The sequence below is a fragment of the Pipistrellus hanaki genome, assembly GCF_964339955.1.
Source record: "Pipistrellus hanaki genome assembly, chromosome: 6".
In the NCBI taxonomy this organism is placed as follows: domain Eukaryota; kingdom Metazoa; phylum Chordata; class Mammalia; order Chiroptera; family Vespertilionidae; genus Pipistrellus; species Pipistrellus hanaki.
This window is the reverse complement of record NC_140508.1, coordinates 53,891,345-53,915,407: the sequence shown is the minus strand read 5'-3', so window position 1 is coordinate 53,915,407 and position 24,063 is coordinate 53,891,345. Positions and strand designations below refer to the sequence as shown.

Genomic DNA, 24,063 nt, shown 5'->3' with positions numbered 1-24,063 from the left:
GACAACTGCAATCTTCTAAAAGAAAAACCTCAATAAAAAACCCCACCCCAGCAGAGGTGGCTCCCACGTGCCCGTTCCCTGGGCACCGGGGCAGAAACCTCTGGCTGAGGCTCTGCAAACTCTGCCTTCGGGGCCCAGTCCTCCCTGAGCTCGTGAGCCTGTGAGCGCAGCTCCAAGGCCCCACGGCCCGGCCCAGCCCTCCCGTGGCTGTACTCACGGCGGGAAACTCCTCCAGGGCCCTCTGTTTTCGGGGACGCAGAGACGAGCACAGACGCTGAAAGCCCTCAGGGAGCTTCCAGAATCCCTCCTGCGTCCTGCTGGCCAGCGGGCCCCACGCTGTACACCCCCCTACGGCTGGCCCACTTCAGGACAGCGATTCTCAAGGGGGTGGAAGGGTGGGGCACCAAGTTTGAATGTGCATCCCCCTGAGCACAACCCTCTTCCCATGGTCCTTTGAGGAAACCAAAGAGGGTATCTGCACAGCACACACTCAGAAAACCAAAGTCAGCACCTGGAGGAGGAGGCAGACGCAGCCCGGCCAGGGGCACGTGGCTGGCTGCTCCCGGCTGCTCAGAGGGATGAGGGCCAAAGACACAAGGGCCGGAAGACACCGTGTCCGGGCGCCGGGAGCCTCCAGCGTGATCCCCGGCTGTCCCCACCTAAGCCCACTCTTCTCTCCTCTCACAGGCCCGCGTCCTCTCCAAAGCAGCCCGAGGTCTCACGCCATGAGCGCCTCACCCCGGAAGCAGTGACGGTGGGCGAGGAACACCCCGAGCCCAGGGAACAAAGGAGCTAACCCTCCAATGTCCTGCATTTTTGCAAGAGCCACGAAGGGGGGTGCTGAGAACAAAGCACCGACCCAAACTCAGGGTTCCGGCCTCGGCCCACAGGGAGGGCTTCTGGCCCAACCTCCTGGCACCGTGCCCATGGGGCGTGGCCCCCTCGCCGGCAAAGAGGGGCGTCTGGAAGGATGCCGGCAGCCACACTGTGAGCCGGAGGGGAACGTTTTCACTCAGTCATCCCCGGAGCCGCAGTCACTCAGGGGCTCCTGGGGGAAGCAGTCTCAGACAGCGCGAGGCCAGGGCAGGGTGAAATCACCTGCGAGCAGGCTGGCATGCCCCAAAGTGCAGCAACACGCCTCCTGCCCACTCCGCCCCTGGGGAGAACATTCCTTTCCTTTCAGGGCCACAGCCTGGTACCACCGGCAGCCAGCCGAGCGCGGGGGCTCTGTGGCAGACCTGGGACAACCAGCTCCCAGCAGCGCGGCTCTGTGATGGCCCTGGGATCACCGACAGTGGGGACCGGGGCTCTGTGACAGTACAGTACAGTCAGCTGTCCCCCACGGAGGCAGAGGCCCGTCTGGAGTGCCCACTGTGCCTCTGGCCGTAATAAAAGGGCGGTGCCCTGCAGAGGGGCTGCAGGTAGCCGCGTGCGCCCGGATAAGGGGCAGGAAGGCTGGGCCCGGGGGGGGGGGGGGGGGGGCGGACTCGGCCTTGAGCTCCATCTGCTCTGGGCAGCAGAGTCCTGGCAGCCCCGCTGGCCAGAGGCTGGGCAGGATGTGGGCCGTGACCCCGGGGTGACAGCGGGCAGGGACAGGCCGCATGGCCCGCAGGGCAGGGCTCGGCTCCGGTCCTCGGGGAGCGGACACGCCCTGCGCGGGCTCCCGCGGTCCTGAGGGCGAGGTCACCCGCCCGGAGCCACAGCCCACGCTGGCCGCCCGGGGCCCTCCCCGCACTGATGAGACCAGACGCAGGGCGGGGCCCAGGACACAGAGTCCCTGTTCTTCCCGGTCCTGGGATGCTAACTGCAGCAGAGCTGGGAACCACCCAAAGGCCAGGGCCTGCAGCCTCCCTGGAAGTTTCCAGAAGGACTATCGCAATTTTAGAATTGCCCGACTCTCACCCCAGGGACAGGCGCTCTCCAAGGTGTACAGAGCAGGTCTGGCCCAGCTCCGCCTAGGACCTCCATGCACACTCCACATGCCGACCACTAGAGGCGGCCCGCCCTCGACCTGCAAGCCCATGACTGACCCCGAGGCTCCCCAGACCCAGGGCACACGTGGCGACGGCGGAGATGCTTGTGGTTGTCATACCTGGGGGTGCCCCTGGCCTAATGTGGGTGGAGCCAGAGGTGAACACCCCATAATGCTCAGGATGCCCGGAGGCAAAGAGTCATCCACCCAAACTGCCCCTGGAGCTGTGGGAGGGAGCACCTGTGCATATGCGTGTCCAGGAGGCGGGAGCCCTGCAGAGGCAGCCGTCCTAAGGCCCCTGAGCTAGTGAGCCACGGCCACGTGAAAGCAGGGTCACACAAGAGAGCCTGTGGGGACGGTGGGTGAGGTGGGTGCAGCCCCGTACCGCTGAGTGGGGACTCGGAATTCCCATGGAGACGCCTAGAGAAATGGCCCTTCTTCCCCAATGTCTCTCCCACGGCGTCCGACCCTGGGCACCCTGGGCCCCGCTACAGACTGGGCCCTGTGGGCGCTGAGAGGAGGCCTGGCCTCGGCCCTCATTTTGCTCGGTGGGGGCTGCCTACCCTCTTAATGCCACCTTGTCCCTCCCTGTGTGAGAAGCTGCAGGGCTGTGCCCCTGAACGAGGCAGCGGAATCCCAGCCCGCCAAGTCCCAGAGCCACAGCACGTGGCAGCCCACGTGGAGCTGCCGTGTACCTGCCTCTGACTCCACCCCTCCCTCTGTGAGCAGGGAAACGGAGGCCGGAATCAGGGCCACCCGGGCACTCAAGGCCCTCCTGCGTGACCACGGGACATCACCTTCGACTTGGACTGCTGTGTCCCTCTCCTGAAACACCTGGGCCTCCTCGGCCACCTTCGCTGAGGGGCTCCGAAAAACGGGAGCCATCCCCCCCCAACCCCAGCCCTTCTTTCCCCCATCCCTCATCCTTGGAAAGGCAGACACACAGGTGAGGTGTGACGCTGGAGGAGCAAGCTCCGTCAGAGCCCGGGCTCTGCAACTGCAGCGAAAACTATCAGCTTCCACGGACACTGAGCACACGTCCTTGTCCCTTGTCAATGGCCGAGGGACCCATCTCCAGGTGTCGACACCTCAGCTCTGAATTTACTCCCAATAACATCTAAAATACACACTAAAAATTGACTCACATTTTAAGGTACTGTTTTTGGCCAAAGTGTCTAAGAACAAACACAAAGTGCATAAAGACAACTTTCATGGGGGAAAAAATAAAACAGCTGCTAATCCAACACTTCCTTCAATTACCCAGAAACCATCTGGATAGGCGGTCAAACAGCCCAAGGTCCGTTCTGCACCAGCCGATTCTTGGCCAAGGCACCCACCCAGCTCACCAACGCCTGGATTCATTCCTTTAAAAGGTACATTTGGGGCGGACAAACATGCACGAACACCTTTGTAATCCAAGGTCACAGTTTTACCTTTTAGCTCTGGGTGCAGGGCTGGGCACTCGCTGCAGCTGACAGGTGCCAAAACGCTGAGGCGCCGCGTTTAACCGCGGAGGTCCCTGCTTCAGCCTCCCCTCTGCCTCAGGGGCCGGGCCTCCCAGACGGGCCAGCAGGGTGAGCAGTCTGTGCAGGCATCAGGGGGCCCAGGCGGCCTCCCTCGGAGACTGCATCCCAACCCACCCTGTGAGCTCCCCGTCTGAAGGAGGAATCTAGAGGGAAACTGAGGAAGACAGGGGCTGGCCACACGAAAGATGGCGACAGCCTATTTCTGTGAAACAGGCCATGAATGAGCACGGGCGTGGGGGGTGGGGAGGACATATCAGCCACAGTGGGAAAGCATGCTGGTCTTCCCAATGCTGCTTCTGAAAAATAAAACTGAAAAACCCAAGGACAAAAAAAAACTGCCAGCATCCTTCTCCTCCCTTTATTTTACAGTCAAAAAACTCCCAGCAGCCCTGAGGGCACACGCTGGCCACCAGTCCCGGCAGGGTGGGACCAGCCAGCCTCACACACACACACACACACACACACACACACACACACACACACCCCGAGCACCAGGCAGTCTGGTCAGGAATCCATTTCATCTTCTGTCTCCATCGCTGTGCTATGAATAACAAGCACTTCTCCGCTGAGGCTGAGAGAAACCTCTCATTTGTTTCTGCAGACATTCCTTTGGCTTTAGCACTCCACTGTTCCCCAGACCACGAAGACGTGGATTTAGCAAACGCAGTCACAATGATCTTTCTACACCAAAACCAGCCTTCACAACGCTTTACACGGCTTTTAAACGAAAAGGAACGGAAAAAACAATGCAGCGGGTCCTCTAAATAAAGCTGTGGTCTAGAGTTTAAATTCCCCGAGTCAGGAAATCAACTCAGATGTCTTCGTGTGCGCCAAGAGCACAGGGGACACCAGGAAACCACACGCCGTCACAGGCCAGAACTGTAATTCCAACGACGTGTGTGCAGTGGATGTTGACATGGCCAAAAGTGTCTTAACTCCTGTTTTTATGGTCTTTCTTTTTATAACTATGTTAGTGGTCAGGTAGCCCTATATTCTTTGATCCTTTTTATTTCCAAAACAAGATGAATTTAAGACTCCCCTCCACCCCCGGCCTCCCTCTGTCCACCCCCCCTTCTCTCCCACCCCACAATGCACTTGCTCTGAAGTAAGAAACAAACACTAGAGTCTTCAGCCTGATAAGGGGCTTTCACAAAGAGAACACAGCGACTCTCATGCTCATTGGTGGAAGACTGAATGATTCCCCCACCCCAAGATCAGGAACGGGACTGTGGACCCTGAGAAAGAAGGTACCTGCTAAGAACAGCTCCTGGTGGTTAACTGGGCTCACATTTAAAAGTAGAATCTATCAGCCGTTTCCAACAGGGGCCTCTCACGCAAACAGCAATTTAAAGGAGAAGTCTGGCCCTGATTGGTTTGGCTCAGTGGATAGAGCGTCAGCCTGTGGACTCAAGGGTCCCAGGTTCAATTCCAGTCAAGGGCATGTACCTTGGTTGCAGGCACATCCTCAGTAGGGGATGTACAGGAGGCAGTCGATCGATGTTTCTCTCTCATCGATGTTTCTAACTCTTTATCCCTCTCCCTTCCTCTCTGTAAAAAAAAAAAAAAAAAATCAATAAAATATATTTTAAAATTTTTTTAATTTAAAAAGAAATCTGCACAGAACTCCCCACCTATACTGTGTTCCTGCCACATGAGCTGGTCCTTCCTTACAAAGGAGTTCTTGGAATCCCATTTCAACCAACAGGCCTGAGGCTTTCCCCATCCAATCAGAGATTTGCAGTTCTAGTTGTCAGCATCTTCACTGACCAATAAGAGCAGCTCCATCCTGCCCAATCAGGACAATGCCCTTTGGACTAATTAATCCAAAGATCTGGAGCTTCGGTTTGCATGAGGATAGACCAATCAGGGACCAGGAACAGGGACTTCTGTCTATCTAAACCAGTGGGCTCAGGGAGCCAGCCTACTTTTCCTTTCCACCCAGGGCTGAGACACAAAATCAAATAAATTAATAAAATTTATTTTTGGGGAGGAACAAAAATAAATACTAGGTCCCACAGACCTAGTGGCAGAGTGTTTCTCTAGTTGCTGCAACCTCAGAATGCCTTTTGAGAAGAAGACATCAGGGAAAGTCTAACCTTCTCCCTGCTCTTGATGTATTCTTCTCCCCTCAATTAGGCTAAAATCATCATCAATGAGTTAAAGCCTGAAAGTGTTTGCCTTTACCACATTGTCTAGTACAAGCCTCGCTTTGTAAGTTCATATTCTCTACTTCCAACAGGCTCACCAGTACCTGTGTCTCAGGACAAGGGCCCCACAAGAGCAGAGACAGGAGCTGCCCCCCCCCCACCCCCCGCCCCAGCGTCCCAGAGACCCAGCTGGGGAAGCCCAGGCTGGCAGCAGACCGCGGGTGAGGTGCCAGGGTTCACAGCGGAACTGATTTGTGATGCGTTTCCATTTTTGCTGAAGGCTCTTTTTCCTCCGGACTATTTTGGATTGTTTTCATTTTTGTTACAAACGTGGAGTTTTCAGTCATTCCATCTTGGCTTCTTCTGTGCAGGTCTCTGAGGTGGCGCTGGGGAGGACACAGGCTTTGCACAAGGAAGGAGCAGCAACCCAAACACCTGTCCCGATTTCAGTCCTCAGGGAGAGAGGCGAGGGACAGGCGAACCTGCTAATTATCGCAGCTTCAACGATGCTTCAAACACAGGACCTGGCTTTCCAGAAGAAGCTGTAGGTCATCTGCCCACATTATCTCATTAGCTGTAATAGCACCCTTGTCAGACAAGCATCCAACAATAACAGCATCTTCCTTTGCAGAGGGCAGAGATTAAGGCGACACGGTAGGCAGGAGTTGGCGCAAGTCTAAGACGATGATCCCAAAGGAAAGGTGTGCTCTGTTCCTTCTGAATTCACTGGAGCAGTGACACCCTGGGAGCCTGTGCCCACTCCTTGCACCCACTGACAGCAGCGTCCACTCAGCCTTACTGCTGCCTCACTCCATGGGGACAGGTGTGAGCCAGTGGTCCCACCAGCTACCAGCACAGACCTCTGAGGTGGCTCAGTGAGGAGGAGCACAGACCTCTGAGGTGGCTCAGTGAGGAGAAGCACAGTCCTCTGAGGTGGCTCAGTGAGGAGCACAGTCCTCTGAGGTGGCTCAGTGAGGAGCACAGTCCTCTGAGGTAGCTCAGTGAGGAGGAGCACAGTCCTCTGAGGTGGCTCAGTGAGGAGGAGCACAGGAGCACAGTCCTCTGAGGTGGCTCAATGAGGACAGACCTCTGAGGTGGCTCAGTGAGGAGGAGCACAGTCCTCTGAGGTGGCTCAGTGAGGAGGAGCACAGACCTCTGAGGTGGCTCAGTGAGGAGGAGCACAGACCTCTGAGGTGGCTCAGTGAGGAGGAGCACAGTCCTCTGAGGTGGCTCAGTGAGGAGGTGCACAGTCCTCTGAGGTGGCTCAATGAGGACAAACCTCTGAGGTGGCTCAGTGAGGAGGAGCACAGACCTCTGAGGTGGCTCAGTGAGGAGGAGCACAGTCCTCTGAGGTGGCTCAGTGAGGAGGAGCACAGTCCTCTGAGGTGGCTCAGTGAGGAGGAGCACAGTCCTCTGAGGTGGCTCAATGAGGACAGACCTCTGAGGTGGCTCAGTGAGGAGGAGCACAGTCCTCTGAGGTGGCTCAGTGAGGAGGTGCACAGTCCTCTGAGGTGGCTCAATGAGGACAGACCTCTGAGGTGGCTCAGTGAGGAGGAGCACAGTCCTCTGAGGTGGCTCAGTGAGGAGGAGCACAGACCGCTGAGGTGGCTCAGTGAGGAGGAGCACCGTCCTCTGAGGTGGCTCAGTGAGGAGCACAGTCCTCTAAGGTGGCTCAGTGAGGTGGCTCAGTGAGGACAGTCCTCTGAGGTGGCTCAGTGAGGAGGAGCACAGTCCTCTGAGGTGGCTCAGTGAGGAGGAGCACAGTCCTCTAAGGTGGCTCAGTGAGGAGGAGCACAGTCCTCTGAGGTGGCTCAGTGAGGAGCACAGTCCTCTGAGGTGGCTCAATGAGGGTCACAGTCCTCTAAGGTGGCTCAGTGAGGTGGCTCAGTGAGGACAGACCTCTGAGGTGGCTCAGTGAGGAGGAGCACTGTCCTCTGAGGTGGCTCAGTGAGGACAGTCCTCTGAGGTGGCTCAGTGAGGAGGAGCACAGTCCTCTGAGGTGGCTCAGTGAGGAGGAGCACAGTCCTCTAAGGTGGCTCAGTGAGGAGGAGCACAGTCCTCTGAGGTGGCTCAGTGAGGAGCACAGTCCTCTAAGGTGGCTCAGTGAGGAGGAGCACAGTCCTCTGAGGTGGCTCAGTGAGGAGCACAGTCCTCTAAGGTGGCTCAGTGAGGAGGAGCACAGTCCTCTGAGGTGGCTCAGTGAGGAGCACAGTCCTCTAAGGTGGCTCAGTGAGGTGGCTCAGTGAGGAGGAGCACCGTCCTCTGAGGTGGCTCAGTGAGGAGGAGCACAGTCCTCTGAGGTGTCTCAGTGAGGAGGAGCACAGGAGCACAGTCCTCTGAGGTGGCTCAGTGAGGAGCACAGTCCTCTGAGGTGGCTCAGTGAGGAGGAGCACAGGAGCACAGTCCTCTGAGGTGGCTCAATGAGGACAGACCTCTGAGGTGGCTCAGTGAGGAGGAGCACAGTCCTCTGAGGTGGCTCAGTGAGGAGGAGCACAGACCTCTGAGGTGGCTCAGTGAGGAGGAGCACAGACCTCTGAGGTGGCTCAGTGAGGAGGAGCACAGTCCTCTGAGGTGGCTCAGTGAGGAGGTGCACAGTCCTCTGAGGTGGCTCAATGAGGACAGACCTCTGAGGTGGCTCAGTGAGGAGGAGCACAGTCCTATGAGGTGGCTCAGTGAGGAGGAGCACAGACCGCTGAGGTGGCTCAGTGAGGGTCACAGTCCTCTGAGGTGGCTCAGTGAGGAGCACAGTCCTCTAAGGTGGCTCAGTGAGGTGGCTCAGTGAGGACAGTCCTCTGAGGTGGCTCAGTGAGGAGGAGCACAGTCCTCTGAGGTGGCTCAGTGAGGAGCACAGTCCTCTAAGGTGGCTCAGTGAGGAGGAGCACAGTCCTCTGAGGTGGCTCAGTGAGGAGCACAGTCCTCTGAGGTGGCTCAGTGAGGGTCACAGTCCTCTAAGGTGGCTCAGTGAGGTGGCTCAGTGAGGACAGACCTCTGAGGTTGCTCAGTGAGGAGGAGCACTGTCCTCTGAGGTGGCTCAGTGAGGACAGTCCTCTGAGGTGGCTCAGTGAGGAGGAGCACAGTCCTCTGAGGTGGCTCAGTGAGGAGGAGCACAGTCCTCTAAGGTGGCTCAGTGAGGAGGAGCACAGTCCTCTGAGGTGGCTCAGTGAGGAGCACAGTCCTCTAAGGTGGCTCAGTGAGGAGGAGCACAGTCCTCTGAGGTGGCTCAGTGAGGAGCACAGTCCTCTAAGGTGGCTCAGTGAGGAGGAGCACAGTCCTCTGAGGTGGCTCAGTGAGGAGCACAGTCCTCTAAGGTGGCTCAGTGAGGTGGCTCAGTGAGGAGGAGCACCGTCCTCTGAGGTGGCTCAGTGAGGAGGAGCACAGTCCTCTGAGGTGTCTCAGTGAGGAGGAGCACAGGAGCACAGTCCTCTGAGGTGGCTCAGTGAGGAGCACAGTCCTCTGAGGTGGCTCAGTGAGGAGGAGCACAGGAGCACAGTCCTCTGAGGTGGCTCAATGAGGACAGACCTCTGAGGTGGCTCAGTGAGGAGGAGCACAGTCCTCTGAGGTGGCTCAGTGAGGAGGAGCACAGTCCTCTAAGGTGGCTCAGTGAGGAGGAGCACAGTCCTCTGAGGTGGCTCAGTGAGGAGCACAGTCCTCTAAGGTGGCTCAGTGAGGAGGAGCACAGTCCTCTGAGGTGGCTCAGTGAGGAGCACAGTCCTCTAAGGTGGCTCAGTGAGGAGGAGCACAGTCCTCTGAGGTGGCTCAGTGAGGAGCACAGTCCTCTAAGGTGGCTCAGTGAGGTGGCTCAGTGAGGAGGAGCACCGTCCTCTGAGGTGGCTCAGTGAGGAGGAGCACAGTCCTCTGAGGTGTCTCAGTGAGGAGGAGCACAGGAGCACAGTCCTCTGAGGTGACTCAGTCAGGAGGAGCACAGGATCCAAAGCAAAGCCACCACCTAACCAGACAACAGTTGACCGCTGGCGCAGCAGGAAGACAGAGGCTGGGCTGAGCCGGTAAATCCAGGGGACGTGGCCGGCTTGTTCGCAGGCAACCCTCTCGGCTGTCTGCGCAGGAGCTCCAGGTGCTGCTGTAGACACAAGGAAACTATTCTTTCTTGTGTATTATTAGAAAACCATATTGTCCACAATGACCAGGAACAGGGGTGGGGAACATCCAGACCGGCGGTCACATGAGGCCCGAGAAATCATTTGGTCTGGCCCTGCCAAGGCAACCGCAGACGGGACTCAAAATTCAATAATTCTAGGTGTTTCTTTCTTTTTTCTTTTTTCTTTTTTTTTTTAATCCTTACACGAGGCTATTTTTCCATTGGTTTTTAGAGAGAGTGGAAGAGAGGGAAAGACAGAAAAATATCGATGTCAGAGAAGCACATCAATCGCTTGCCTCTACAGGAGCCTCAACCAGGGCCTGGGCTGGGGAGGAGCCTGCAACTGAGGTCTGTGCCCTTGACCTGAATTGAACCAGGGACCTTTCAGTCCACAGGCCAACTCTCTACCCACTGAGCCAAACCAGTTAGAGCTAGGAGTTTTTTTCATAGCAACATACATTTATATCAAGTGAATTATTCTAAGCAAATGATGTTATAAATATTCCAGTGGCCCTTGGTAGAAACAAAGTTCCCTAACCCTGCGCCAGAGGGTCAGGCACTCAGGGGTGTGGCCTGGGTGTTTCCCAGTAACTCCCCTGATTAATAAAGTCTAGAAGGTGCCGACTCGCTTTGCTGAGCTGAGTAATTAATTTCCTTGGACATACAGGTGGCAAAACCACAGCGTCTCTACTTACAGACCCATGTGGAATGGCCAATTATGTCCTCAGAAGGTTGTTTATTTGTAATGCATTAAGAAGAAGTGATTTTAATAAAAGTAAGTTGACTTTCACTGTGTTTCCTATCTATCCTAACTTGAAGCCAAACACCACCCCGAAGCAAAATTATTTCAAGCACAAAAACCAAAGACCCTGGGATACCATTATACATACATGCACATGCACACATGCCACACACACACACACACACACACACACACATGCATACACATACATATGTTCACATCTGAAATCAAACATTAATAAGCACTTCATCTGTAGTTGCTACTTTATCCAGGGTTCTTTTTTCTTTTTTTCAATCCTCATTCAAATATATTTTTTTCCATTGATTTTTTTTTATTTTTTTTTTATTTGTTTTTCCCATTGATTTTTAGAGAGAGTGAAGGGAGGGGGGAGAAACATCAATGTGAGAGAGGCACATTGGTTGGTTGCTTCCCACACGTGCCCCGACAGGGGCTGGGGATTGAACCTGCAACCGAGGTGCATGCCCTTGACAGGGAATGAAATTCCTGACCCTCAGTCCACGGGCTGACGATGCTCTCACCACTGAACAACCAGCCAGGTTTCCTTCCACTGTTTTAAACATAACTCACTTTACCATCAATCCCTAAGATCTGCTTTTGACCAATGTCTTTTCATCTTTTCTGGTCTTCAGAACCACCTTAAGAAATCAAGGAAGATGGAGGATCCAAGATGGCTGCTCGGGTATACACCTAGCCGCAGCAGCTCACAACAATTTCAAGGGAATACAACTAAAATGTAGAGTGGACATTGCCCAGAGCTACAGGTAGTCGATGACTGAAAACTCTACAATAGGAAGGAGGGAGAAAACCAGAAGGAAAATCAGAGGAGCTGAAAAAAAGCCTAAGGTACGGAGACATGCTGCGCGCTCGCACGCACGCGCGCGCGGAGAGGTCGCAGCCGGAGAGGAGGAGAGGGCTGGGTGCTGCCTGGCGTTCCCTAGCAGGAAGGAAATAGAACCCCCAGCCTGGGCTGAACCCCCGAACCGGCAGCGCTGAGCCCCAAGTTATGTGCCAGACCCTGGGGACCCAGGCTCCGGCAGGGGGAGACAATCCCGGGGGACGGCGAAATGCGGGGCCCCCGGAGTCGCGCGCACATGGCGCGCAGAGGACTGAATGTTGACTCTGATGCTGGATTACCCTAGCCGGAAGAAACAAAGCCTCCGGCGGCAGCTCTGAGCCTCAGTCCAGACCGCCCCGAACTCCAGGTCTGGGCCAGTCCCTGGGGACCCAGGCTCGGGCAGGGGGAGACGGAGCTGTGAGGTGGAGTCCTGGGAGCGCGGCGAAAGGCCGAGCCCCCGGAGTCGCGCACACTGTGCGCAGAGGACAGTCTGTTGACTCTGATCCTGGACTCCCCTAGTGGGAGGGAGAAAGAAAGCTCCAGACTGGAGGAACGCGACGAGGAGCAGGAGCCCCTGCCAGACACCGGCCAGCCGGGCGCCAGCAAGGAGCCGGGCGATGGGGCCCCCAGTGGGGGGGGTGCCCCTGAGCCTTCGACTGCTGAGCGCTGGCAACGGAGCCAAGGACGGGGGCTGCTTCCTGGGCGGCGCCGACCCCGGCAACAGGCTGGAGCAGCGCGGGAGCCCACGGAGAACAAAGGGGTGCCACAGGCCAACCTGCTGAGCTCCCAGGACAAGGAGGAAGAAACCAAAGAAGTTCTCAATGTGAAGAAATCAAGTGAGAGCAAATGATAGTAAAATTACTTAAGAAAGAATACAAAGAAGATCTTGAAAAATCAAAGACTAAGTCAGAACTCAACGCACCAGCCAACATTGCAACATAAATGCGTTTTGTTTTGTTTTTTTTAAAAAAAGAAAAAAAAAAAGAGAGAGAAAAGGGACAGAATGTTGGAACAGCAGCGACCAGGCCTAGAGTGGCCAGGCACAAGGCAGTGGCAGCTGGGCCCGGAGCAGCAGTGGCCAGGCCCAAGAGCAGCAGCAGCCAGAACAAGAGCATCAACGGCCAGCACTGGAGTAGCCAGACCTGGGGCAGTGGCAGCCAGGCCTGAGGCAAAGGCGGCCAAGCCCAGGGTGGCCAGTCCAGGAACACCCAGACACGGAGTGGCTGGGCCCGGAGAAGCCCAGCCCAGAGCAGCCGGGTTGGGAGCAGCCAGGCCCAGAACAGCAGTAGCCAAGCACGGAGCATCCAGGCTGGGAGCGGCCAGGCTCGGAGCAGCCGGGTCGGGTGCGGCCAGGTCCGGAGCAGCGGCGGCCAGGCTGGGAGCGGCCAGGCCCGGAGCAGCAGCTGCCAGGCTGGGAGCAGCCAGGTCCGGAGCAGCCGGGTCTGGTGTGGCCAGGCTCGGAGCAGTGGCTGCCAGGCTGGGAGCGGCCAGGCCCAGAGCAACAGCTGCCAGACTGGGAGCGGCCAGGCCCGGAGCAGCCGGGTCTGGTGCGGCCAGGCCCGGAGCAGCGACTGCCAGGCTGGGAGCGGCCAGGCCCGGAGCAGCCGGGTCTGGTGCGGCCAGGCCCGGAGCAGCAGCTGCCAGGCTGGGAGCGGCCAGGCCCGGAGCAGCCGGGTCTGGAGCGGCCAGGCCAGGAGCAGCGGCTGCCAGGCTGGGAGCGGCCAGGCCCGGAGCAGCAGCTGCCAGGCTGGGAGCGGCCAGGCCCGGAGCAGCCGGGTCTGGTGCGGCCAGGCCAGGAGCAGCGGCTGCCAGGCTGGGAGCGGCCAGGCCCGGAGCAGCAGCTGCCAGGCTGGGAGCGGCCAGGCCCGGAGCAGCCGGGTCTGGTGCGGCCAGGCCAGGAGCAGCGGCTGCCAGGCTGGGAGCGGCCAGGCCCGGAGCAGCGGCTGCCAGGCTGGGAGCGGCCAGGCCCGGAGCAGCCGGGTCTGGTGCGGCCAGGCCCGGAGCAGCGGCTGCCAGGCTGGGAGCGGCCAGGCCCGGAGCAGCGGCTGCCAGGCTGGGAGCGGCCAGGCTCGGAGCAGCCGGGTCGGGTGCGGCCAGGCCAGGAGCAGCGGCTGCCAGGCTGGGAGCGGCCAGGCCCGGAGCAGCGGCTGCCAGGCTGGGAGCGGCCAGGCCCGGAGCAGCCGGGTCTGGGGCGGCCAGGCCAGGAGCAGTGGCTGCCAGGCTGGGAGCGGCCAGGCCCGGAGCAGCGGCTGACAGGCTGGGAGCGGCCAGGCCCGGAGCGGCCGGGACCGGAGCAACCGGTCCCAGAGCAGCCGGGTCGGGTGCGGCCAGGCCTGTAGCAGCAACAGCCAAGTCCAGAGCAACTAGGTCGGGAGCGGCAGTGACCAGACCCGGAGCAGCTGGTTGTGGAACGAACCAGAGCAACAGAGGCCAGGCCCGGAGCAGCCAGGCCTGAAACAGCTCGCTCCTCGCCTGTACCTGCCCACGGCTGCCTCTCAGACATGGCTGGAAACTTTTGCGGGAACTTGAAGGTCTGCTGAATCAAGTGATGAAGGCTTAGATCTGGATGTGTTGAGTTAGTATAGCGCTGGGGTGTTGATCTGTGAGTGCCTTGGGTGGGGCCTGGATGAGGCTGGTTGACCTATTTGAAAATGTCTTTTGTGTGAAGTGTATCATTGGGCATGTGGAGGTATTATTGATATGAGAAAATGCTAAGTAACAGATTTACTATCTGAAAAGGGATTTACTATCGGGGAAAGGGAGGGAGGAAGAGACTGAACATAAACTGTGCACCTATGGATGAGGACAATGGGGGATGGGGAGGGGGCAGAGGGTGGGGTGGGAACCTGGTGGAGGGGGGAAGAAATGAGGAACCTTTGTAATAATATGAACAATAAAGATTGATTAAAAAAAAAAAAAAAAAAAAAAAAAGAAATCAAGGAAGAATCCAATAAGAGTTATTCAATTAGGCTTCTTCCCACGCGGGTGGCCTGGTTCCGCGGGGGGAGGGAGAGGGGTGGTTGGCAACGCACAGGTTCTGCACGTGGACTCCTTCCCTGTGAGAACCCAGCATGCAGCCCCGGGCTTCACTGGCCTTACATTCTGCTCCAGGTGGAAGGAACGGGTGTCCCACAGCCGGAGACGGGCAGTGTGGGAACCATGGCGCTGTGGGCCGATGACAGGTCTGCGAGGGATGAGTAGCACTCTCAGGGCAGCAGCTGCTCAGGTGCCAAAGGGAACAGGCAGACCCAGGCCCATCCTGGCTGCTATTCAGACACCAGGATCCCCAGGACACACCTCCTGGCGCCACAGAAGAGGGGCAGGAAGAGGACCCTCACACTCGGCAAAGCCCCGATGTGTCAGGCGCCCTTCTGAGGGACTTCCGAATATTTAAACCAAGGTGTAACAGGTGGGGAAAGCAAAGCCCGGGAGAGATGGAGGAACCTGCCCGAGGCCACATGCCGATGTGCGGATGAGCTGAGGAAGCAGGCTAACTGTGCCACTGTGTGTCCGGGACCCCAGCAGCCCAGCAGCGAGAGGACCTGGTGCTTGAAGGGAGCTGGATGGGAAACACTCCTGTTCTGGGAGCGGAGCTGACAGAACGCTTCACTGAAAATGCTCAGTCCCAGCAGCGAGTGCCTGGACGCCGACAATCCTCTTGCTTTATAGGATTTCTACCTCTTCTGAGTTGTGTAGTTGACACTATTTTATCTTAAGTCATTGATCCAGACACAGTGTCCCCCTGAGAAGTGGGGTGTGAGCTCCCGCAGGCCCTCCCGTGGCCCACATGCTGTCTCTCCCACCTGCACACCCAGGTTCTAACGATGCCGGATCTGACCCCTCCTGTCAGCCTTCCAGCCCGGCCAGTGAACAAGCCACACGGCTGTGCCACACTGGCTTGTGGCCTGGACACGACCCCCCAGCAAGAAGATCGGCGCTCTCCTCTCACCAGCCCCTGCACACTGCGCTGCAGGCCCCGCTGAGCTCTCCCCTCCCCGGTCATCCGGCTTCCCTCCCTCTCACTGAAATCTTTTTCATGGCGTAGGAGGGATGGGGGGAGTGCTCCACGAGAACGCAGGCAGGACAGACCGCACTCGGCCTCTCAGGAGCCCGTTAGGACGGCTGCCGGGTCACCCTGTCCTGGGGGCAGCTTGTCTGACAGTGGGCAGACTGGAGGGTGGCTGGGGTCTCGGCAGCGACGTGTCCCCAGTTCATGGTGGGTCTGACACGAGCAGAGGCTGTGTGAAGAGCAGCCTCCGTGGGCTCTGCTTCCCCAGAGACGCTGCTGAGAGCCTCAGGGGAACCCCGTCACCTCCAGGAAGAGCGTGGCCATCCACGTGTCCACGTCCCGGCCGACTCCGAGGCCCGGAGCTGTGACACGCTCAGCCTGCATTTACAGGACGCTATCGTGGCGGCCCGAGAGGACAGCTGTAATCAAACCGCCGAAAATAACTGCTGGCAGGAAAGCCCCTACTTAGAGCAGACCCTCCAGCGACTCGCACGGGGGCAGTCAGCAGCCCCGGCGTGGCCAGTGCGCCAAGCCAGCCGCCCTCTGCCCTTTCAAAGGAGATGGAAGGAGCCCCAGGCCCGGGGGTGCCCGCCAGGTCCTCGGCCCTTTCCGACTCAGCCACGGGCCCCGCCTCCCTCAGCTCGCCCCTCAGCAGAGTCCGGTGCAAACACAGCACAGGCCCTTCCTAAGCAGAGGGTCGCTGGGCTGTACCAAGTGCCAACGGGCCAACATCTCGGCTCCTCCAAGCCCTCCCAGATGCTGCCCGTGTCAGCTGTCCGTCACTGCGCCTGCTGTTCCTGAGCATGAGGCTGGGAGAAGCTCCCCACAGTGACTGGGGTGGGTCCTGGGCCTGTGACTCCCACTCAGTAGACCCCAAAGACCCCCTAAAGGGGCACGACTTCACGGGGTCCTCACAGTCATCTCTGTTAGACAAGACCCTCCTTCCGGAGGAGCAGAGCACCAACTCGAGGCAGGTTCTAGGGCAGCTGGGCTGAGACGTTGTGTGGTACCTGGCTTACCTGCCACTGAGTGCGTGCGTGAGTGTGCACAGTTCCACAGTTCCTGGTGCATCTGCTGCCTACTTCCCGAGCTTTCATTACCCCAAGAGGACACGCCTGGGTGCCGCGGTGCTCCACACCCCAGCTCGGCCTGTGCTCCCGAAAGGCCGGCAGCATCGCCCCACTTTTTTGGTGGCCTCTGAAGCTGAGCTCCGCACTGAGGTCACACCGAGGATGGGCTGGGGCCATTTGGGGCCCATCTGCATAGGAGCCCAGAAAAGGCCTCAACCAACCATCCGCCCCAACCGCAGCCCATGCCATGATGAGCCAAGGCCAGGGAGGGCAGACCTGACAGCTGAATGTGTGCGTGGCTGTGGGGCTGGTTGTCAGGACACCGAAGGGTGTGCCAACTGCTGGATCCACCAATTCCAAGACAAGCAGTTCCGGTGTGGGGACCAGCTCATCACCTTGGGCAAGGAGGGTCGCCGGCCCCAAGCCTCCCCGTTTTCTCGCTCTTATCTCTGTCAGCAGAGAATCTCTTGGGCTTAACAGCTGCAGAGAGGAACTGTGGGAACCGGGCTGTCACGGGAGCCCCCACCTGGCTTTGGGAGACAAAATGGAACGGTTTGGAGGAGGCGGGCAGACCTGCAGCGTCTCTGTGGCTGTGCCAGCAGAGGACGTCCTGGGATTGTCAGGGTCCCCCACCCCCAACACACACAGCACAGCACTAGCACCTCGAGATCCCAGCTCAGAGAGCCCCACTGTCCTTAGGGAGGGCCAGGCTAGGGCTCCCATCCTCCAAGTCTCTGCTGGTGCCCGGCATGTCCCGGGGAGCTGGCAGGGCTTCTTCCTGCTCCTTTAACTTGAGACTCATCATCTGCCGTGCAAAGTCCAAGGCACAGGGTCAGCGCGGGAGGATCAGGTCTGAGCACCCAGATTTGGGGGGCGGAGGGGGGAAGCCTGGTGTCTCTGCAGGGATGTGATGACTCCATCCACAAGTGACAGCTATTTCCTAAGTGGTTTGCAGGCTTTATCAGACTAAAGGCATGCAGCGGCGGTAAGTGTGCCGTGGACATTGTATAGGAATCTGTACGGACAGGTACAGAGCTACTTCTTGGAGTTCGATGGTAACTCAGCAAAACACATACTGTTTTACTGCTGCCGTTTCAAGAGCGAAAATGAAAAAGTTCAGGAGAAACTGGTTTGGCTCAGTGGATAGAACGTCAGCCTGCATACTGAAAGGTCCCGGGTTCGATTCCGGTCAAGAGCATGTACCTTGGTTGCGGGCACATCCCCAGTAGGGGGTGTGCAGGAGGCAGCTGATCGATGTTTCTCTCTCATCGATGTTTCTAACTATCTCTCTCCCTTCCTCTCTGTAAAAAAAATCAATAAGGTAGATAGTGGTTGTACAACCATGTGAATGAACTCAGTAATACTGAATCACACGATTAAAAATGGTTGAAGTGGTAAATTTTATGTTACAGGTGCTTTGCCACAATAAAAAATCAGTTATGTATTAGTTAATATAGATGGTATTAACTCTCCTTTTACAGGGAAAAGCACTCCCAAGCCGCTCGCCTGCCCCCCGTGGTTGTGCGGAGGCTGCGCTGTGCTGGGCAGGACCACAGGGGACCCCCTGCACGCACACCACCCCCGGAAAGCAGCTGAGGCACAAACAGCTGCAAGCCCCACTGCCGATCCCACCCAGTGCCCCGGCTGCCTCTGCGAAAGGCCACAGCGTGCCTCGGTGTTGTTTACGAGAACCCGGTGCAGGTGGAGGCTCGGGCTGAGTCACTTTCCCACAGGAGAGATGGAAAGGACAGAGATACAGGGGAAAAAACAGGAAGACACACCAATGTGCAAGAGGAAATCCCTATCTTGCTTACGCTGCTGGAACAGAAGAGGTCACGGTGGAAATTTTTACATCTCTGGACTCCACACGGGTGCAGGTAACGTCCCTTACACAATGAGCGACTCTGCCCTGAGGGGCCACGGCGTCCACGGGGCCCCAGGAGGGACCGTGGTGGTGCCGGCCCAGGGGCTGCGTGCTCACTGGGGGCTCTGCAGGCTGTGGTGCAAAGTTAGGGCTGGCTGGCTGACCCGGCACCGTCGTCCAGGTCAAAGGGCAATGAAGGAAGGACTAGCCTTTTGGAAGGTGCCAGAGGCCAACACTTCTGTGCTGACACCTGTGGCCAACCAACCCCCACGAGGGCCACAAACCTCGAATTTAACCCCATCCCCCAAAGCTAAGGTGTCCAGACATCCCGCTTTTGGCGGGACAGTCCCGATTTTTAACAATTTGTCCCACGTCGGGTCTGTTTTAAAACGCTGCGGGACACGGGACAAATTGTTAAAAATCAGGACTGTCCCGCCAAAAGCGGGAACGTCTGGTCACCTTACCCAAAGCACAGAGGGGCGGGCACTCCTGGTTCTGCCATCCTTCATCGACAATTCATGAAACATCACACCAGGTGTTAGCTCCATGCCCTCCATTCTCAGCAGGCCCCACCTCCCAGACTGACACCTACTGCAGGAGACGCTGAGCAGTTCAAGCCTCTGCTTAAACCTCCCCTTGTCCCCATCAGACGCACCACCACCTGCCCGCGGGTGCTCCACGGACCCATCCTGACAGCATCTAGATATGACCAACACCGCTTATAATGACGAAAAACTGCAACAGTGGAAATATAAATTAATAAAGAATTGGTTACATTTTGTTACATTCATACAACCGATACGTCCATTAAAAGGATCATATAGCCCTGGCCGGCTGCTCAGTGGTTAGAGTGTCAGCCTGCAGACCGAAGGGTGGCTGGTTCAATTCCCAGGCAAGGACATATACCTCGGCTGCAAGTTCCCCAGCCCAGGTAGGGGTGCGTGTGGGAGGCAACCAATCGATGTTTTTCTTTCTCTTCCCCCCTCTTTCCTCCCTCTCTTCCTCCCTTTCACCCTTTCATCTCTCTCTCTCTCTATCCTCCCTCCTTTTCACTCTCTCTAGAAATCAATGGCAAAAACATCCTTGGGTGAGGATTTAAAAAAGGGATCATATATGTACAGAAAGTCAAAAATATAATTCTAGGTTAAAATCATCTCTACAGGACACATATTATGACCCCGTTTGTGTGCCACGAGGTCCCCCGGACGGTCCGCACCACGGGTCCGGAGGGCTCACCACCACGGACACGGTGAGCTCCTCAGGGCAGTGCTGTCTCCACGCTGTTTGCATTCTCTTTTAGGAAGGTGTTATAAACAGAAGAGACTTCTAAAAACAAACAGTTTTACAAATAGCTTAATGACATAGGGCATGGTTATTTATGATGTTAAGTTTTTTAAATGCATGAATCCAAGTTATAAATTACACTACCGGCTTGAATATGTAAAAGCACGTTACGACTAGAAAATAAAAAGTAGGATCCGATGCCACTGTGTAAGCTCTGGCTGGAGCAGAGGCGGCAGAGCCCAGACTCAGGTGGTGTGCCCTGGGCACAGCCTGCAGGCCGGCGCTCCGGACAAGGCCCGGCTTCTGCTGACAGTGGGCGGCTGGCCTTTGTTTTCCTTTTCACGAGCTGCATCAGCACATTCTCTCCCCATCACTCCCACTCCTGGGGGGGGAGGGGATGCCGGGTCAGGCATTTTGTTTTCTGCATGTTCCCACGGGAGGCAGTGGGAGAGGTTTTGCCCTTTTTTCAATTGAAAAAAGAAGAAGAAGAAATTCTCCAAATACGCCAACTTCCAGGACACAGTGGCAATTAAAGAAGCAGACGTGTCTCATGAAAAAGCTCCAGATTCCAGGGAGCAGGGACATGAGGAGCCCAATCCAGCAAAGCTACCCCTTTCCCCACAACTCAAAGAGCCTCGACAGCCTGGGCCGCGTCCGAGGAAGAATCAGCCGGGGTGGGGACACAGGAAGTCAGGGGTGGCAGCTCCGATTCCTGCTGCACAGGGAGCCCCCAACCTAAAACCAAACGCATCTCCAGCTGCTTCTCACAAAGGAAAGCCACCATCCACCAGGATTTCATTTGCCTGGTAACAAGGTTCTGCCAACGTCTAAACCAAACTCCCAATCATTCCATACGGTTGACTTGGAAGGACACGCCTTCACCACTTTTTCTGGCAGCTCGCTTAAGTGGAATCACAAGCAAACACGCCCCGCCCCCTCCCCCCAGCTCCCAACCATGCCACTTCGGATTAGCCAAAAAGTTTATACATGTGTCTTCCTCCTTCGAGAAACCCAAAGAATTGCCAGAGAACAGTTAACAGATACATGCAAGTGTGCTATATTTAGGCTGGCTTGAAAGTAAACAGTTCAGAGTGCTCTAATTGTTCCGAAAGTCCTGTAGTAGAACCTCCTCTCGATGCCCGGGCAGGGGTACCCCTGGGTCAGAGAGCAACTGAGATTCCACTAGGGTTCCACCTCCCCTCCTGGGCTGGGGTCCGAGAGGTAAAGAGGCCCATCTCTTAAATAACAAGCGAGCAGGGCACGCGGGTGGCTGAAGTAATTATTTGATGGGTATTTGCACTTCCTGTTTACTCTGCTAAAATTAGAAGGAGACACTCCGAGTATCTCTGCGGGTCTCGCCCTGCGTTCCCTCTGGCGGGGCCGGTTCCCCGGGAAGGACCGGCGTCCGCAGGGCACGGAGGGACGGAGCTTCCCGGACACCGGCTGGGTCTGCCGTCCACACATGCAGATGGGACTCCGATCCTGCCTCTAGGATGACGTTATTCTCCTACTAAAATGGGCAAAGCATGAAGGGAAAGGCACAGTAACATCTGTTACTTAATCCAGGGAAAACCCCGCAGCTGGTGGCCGTGGCCCAGGCCGGACCGAGGGCCGCAGAAGGCGAGTAAACGCAGGAGAGCGTGTGGACGTGAAGCCCAAGGGGTGGTCCTGCCCCTCGAGCAGAAACACCACCCGGTGTCCCCAGGAAGAGTCCCCTGACTGGCTCCCGGCCTGTCGTCCGAGCTCCCACATGCTGACTGCCTGCAACAGGGTCCTTACCCCAGCGCCCCAGAACCCTCAGCCTTCTCATAATGCTGGGGTAGGGTTAGGGTTAGCATTTTTAAAGGCGTACAGTAAAATACATGGGATTACACAGGAAATGACCCCTTTAGAGACCATTATCAAAATATTAAAGCATTTATGTACATAATATCCATAAGGGAACTGGTCCAGGATCTCCCCCCCACACACGCACCCCAATGTAAAAATCCACGGAAGCTCAAGTCCCTTACATAAAATGGTTTAGTGTTTGCATTTCCCCTATGGACATCCTCCCATACACTTTAAGTCATCTCTAGATTACTTATAATACCTCACACAATTTGAATGCTGTATAAATAATCGCTACACTGCATTGTCCAGGGAATGACCAGGGAAGGTCAGCACGCGTTTAGTATAGATACAGCCATGGTAGGAGCCTCGCTGTGTAGCCCACCAGCAAAAAACAAAACATTTCCCCCCAAATATTTCCGATCTGGAGTTGGCTGAACCCATGGATGTGGAACCCACAGGCGTGGAGGGCTGACTGTATGTGATTTCTCACTCACACACTAACTAACAATCTGTACCACTGTTGTAAAATAATGACCAGCTATCGATGCTATTCAAGCTATCTGGCCACCACTAACACGATATGAACATGCCTGTGGTTTCTACGGGCAGATCCTGCCGATCCTGGGCAGGGACACTGACTGCTGTGAACACAGGACGTCTTCCTGTGTCAGCCGGGAAACACCCCGAGGTGGGTGCCTCGGCTGAGGACAGCGGGGCTCGCTGGTCACAGCCAGGGAGCAGGTGCTGGAGGGGCGGCCTCAGGTGCTCCGAGCTCCTGCTGCCACACCACAGAGAGAGGCAGGGGTGTCGGTGCACACCACAGAGAGAGGCAGGGGTGTCGGTGCCACACCACAGAGAGAGGCAGTGGTGTCGGGCTCACACTGAGAACAAGAGGGGTCGGAACCGTAAGCCAGCCCATTCATCTCCGGGCCGTGTCTCTGATGCCACAGGAAGGAGGAAAAGTAAATCATGAAGACAGGATGCAGGACCTCGGCCCCGCAGAGAGGCGAAGCCACGGAAGCTAATGCAACCCACCTGCACACACAGACCCGGAGATGAACCCGTGTCATCTTGATCCCGTGTCACCGCGACGGGGGGGTCAAGAGCGAAGGTGCCAAGCACCATGAGGACCGGCCCAGAAAAGGGCAGACAGTGCCTCCGTCCTGCCCCAAGCCCAGCCCACACGCAGCGGTACAGAGACACGTCCCCTTCCACAGATGACAAAGCCCGTGTCCTCGGCCATCCCCATGGCGTCTCACACCCACTGCTCACCTCCCACACCAGCGAGCCCACAGCACGACCCATGCGGGCAGAGCTGTGGGACCAGCCGGCCCTGAGAGCAGCGAGCAACCACAGCAGAGCGCGCAGAAAGGCGGGCGGGCGGGCGGGCGGGCGCCTTAGAGAGAGCATCTGGGACCAGGCCCTCCTGAGGGGGCGGGAACACCTGCCCACATGATGTGCGGTGGGGGCACAGGGACAGGGAGGAGGCAGCAGCCACCGCACAGCCAGGGCCTGCAGAGGCAGCGGAGGGTCCTGCGCCTCAGGCACGCCCCCAGCCCCCTGAGGAAGTGGCAGCTGTGTTGACGTCTGGGACAACAGAGGCGGAGCTTTCTGATCTTGTGCCAGAAAAAAGTCCAGAGTGAGGTCAGCGGTCTCCTGGTGCTCCGTCTCCACAGCATCCCCTCCGTCACCACAAACAGGACGTGACAGCTCGCTCACGGGGCACTGACCGCCGGCCAGCGCGCTCCAAGCTGTGCGCGTGCTGCACTCACCTCCGGGCAACCTGCCGCCCCGAGCCCCAGGCCCCGCGTCCCCGAGGGCCTCCCCAGCATCGTGGCTGCGGCTGCTACTTTCAGTGGGTGCTTAGGCTCTGCCCCCGTCCCGAGACCGGGACCCGTCCCCTCCTGCTCGGATCCAAGTCACCGTAGCACGCACATGGGCTGCAGGGTTTCCCGAGGCCTCTCTGTTCTCTAGGGGCCCCCAGTGCTCAGCAGGTGCCCTCGGAGAAGGGGGGCAGGCATGACCAAGTCAACCACAACAGGCCATTTTCCCATTTCCTGAAAACCAAGTGTCACCGCAGGGGGTTCTTCCCGTCAGTACCGTTGACCTTGAACAGCCTGTGTGGGTCCACTTGCACGTGGACGGTGTTCAATAAACACCTGCTCTGTTTCTGATCTGCGGCTCGGAGTTCGGGCAGGCAGGGGGCTGACCGTGCTCGCTGACCCAGGCGGTCCTAGAAAGAGGACTGGTGCGCCCCCCGATCCTGGGACCAGCAGGGGATCCTGGAATAGACCCCCTGGAAGTGCCCAGGGACAACAGCACTCCGTGGAGTCAGAAGTCATGGTGGACTTTTGAGTGCAAGCTGGTTGGCACCCACAACCCCCATGTTGTTCAAAGGTATGTAAGTTTGAAATGGTAACGTTCTCCCAAACTCAGCAAAGAGAAAACAAAAACAACAAAAAAGTGAGGCTCTGATGTTGTCACAGCAAAACGAGGTCTTCAGAGCTCCAGTTAACCAAAGCAACAATTTAAAACTAACATCTTTTTCCAATCCCAAAAAACACAGTGGAAACCATACTGGCAACCCTGAGTTTCATTCTTGGGTTTCTGACTAAGGCCTTTTCTTTTCTTTTTTTTCTTTTTTTTCTTTTTTTTTTAATATAT

The 24,063-nt window shown here is 57.1% G+C and overlaps 1 protein-coding gene across 1 annotated transcript in view; it reads right to left on the bottom strand.

Annotated features, from left to right (window-relative positions):
- PARD6G (par-6 family cell polarity regulator gamma) overlaps positions 1–24,063 on the bottom strand; it is a 73,585-nt gene that overhangs the window by 21,432 nt on the left and 28,090 nt on the right. The window lies entirely within an intron of this gene.